Source organism: Hipposideros armiger, unplaced genomic scaffold (genome assembly GCF_001890085.2).
Source record: "Hipposideros armiger isolate ML-2016 unplaced genomic scaffold, ASM189008v1 scaffold_134, whole genome shotgun sequence".
NCBI classification, from domain to species: Eukaryota; Metazoa; Chordata; class Mammalia; order Chiroptera; family Hipposideridae; genus Hipposideros; species Hipposideros armiger.
Genome location: NW_017731484.1, coordinates 255,249 through 256,996, shown reverse-complemented (window position 1 = coordinate 256,996; position 1,748 = coordinate 255,249).

Sequence of the window (1,748 nt, the reverse complement as noted above, 5' to 3'; positions counted from 1 at the left end):
CAAGAGTTTGAGCTCTGAGCAACAGTGGTTCGAGTCAGCCCGAGCTGAGCAGCCGTGAGCTACCAACAGGTGGCGGGATGGCTCAGCTAAAAAAAAAAAAAGAGCCTGGGGCTGGAGAGAGTTACCAGAGGGCCAAAGGGTGAGGCGATGAAGTTGAGGAAATGAAGGCGAGGGCCTGGGAGAACAAGAGGTGGAGGATGACTGTGTGCCTAAGTGATGAAGATGCCACGGTGCTGAGCAAAGGGGGAATTCAGTGGGAGTAAAGGGTCAGCTGGGCTTCAGGGCCTGCTGAAAGCCTTCAGCCCCAGGACCTGTGGGCACGGTGGCAATGCCAAGGTCTGCCATCACCAAGTCCTCGTGAAAGTTCTAACCAAGAGCCCAGAAGCCTCAGTCCCTGGGTGTGAGGATGACTTGAGCTGGTTTTGCCACAAGGGAGAATCCCAGCTTGGTACTTAGAGGTACCTTAGATAGCTGACATAAATAAATACATAAATACATAAATAAATAAATAAATAAATAAATAATAATAATACATACATACATACATACATACATACATACATACATAAATACATAAAGCAGGCACTCTGTGTGTGAGCGTGCTTCTCCACCAACATTGATTTTGAGCTTTTAGTTTTAGGAGATCAGATAGCAGAATACCTCAGATTTTGGGTTTTTGAGTCAATCCTGAGTTGAAGTCTGGATCCTCTGCTTACCAGCTGTTTGGCTTTGGGCAAGTTACTCAACCCCTCTGTGCCTCTTTCCTCATCTATATAGGGGGACACCATCTACCCCTCAAGATGTCAAGAGCAAGGACTAAAGCGAGGTGCTCTATGTAAAGTACAATGTCTGGCACACAAGGTATGGCAATTAAGTCTGCGAACTTGCCACCATGCGCTTATATTGCCAGCACTGTACAAACAGCTCATTCAGGTTTCGTAACCTTGGTATACCAGTGTCTCACAGCTGTGTTTTGTCGACGTGTGCTGGTGTCTTGCTGAGTGGCGTTCATTATTGTTGTTGCATATTTTTGTGGGTCATCGCGAGAATGTCTGAGTTTGAATTAGAGCAACGAACAAACATTACATTTTTTTGTTAAACTTGGCAAACATGGAAGTGAAATCAGGAACATGTAGTCCAAGTTTATGGGGATACTGCTATGAAGAAAAATGGTGTACAAATCAATTAAACATTTTTCTGAGGGGAGAGAATGCTTCACTGATGAAGAGAGGCCAGGGAGGCCAGAAACATCAATAGAGAAACAGTTAGGAAAATCTTTTTTTTTTAAATTAGTTTCAGGTGTATAGAGCAATGTAGTAGTTAGACATTTAAACCCCTCATAAAGTGATAACCCACCCCCCAAGCTACTACCCCTCTGACATCATATACAACTGTTACAATACCATTGACTATCTTCCCTATGTTGTACTCCACATCCTGTGACTATATATGCCCATATATTTAGTTATAGTTGACATTCAATATTATTCTACATCAACTTCAGGTGTATAGTGCACTGAACAGTCTATGAAGTGATCCCCCTGATAAGCCCAGTGCCCATCTGGTACCTTACATGATCTTTACAACAATGTTGATTATAGTCCCTATACTGGATTATCTACCAATTTGTATTTCTTAATACCTTCGCATTTTTTACCCTGCCCCCAACCCCATTCCCATCTATCACTCTGATAGATCTAGTACCTATCTGGTACCATTCCTAGTTATTCCAATATTATTATTATTAT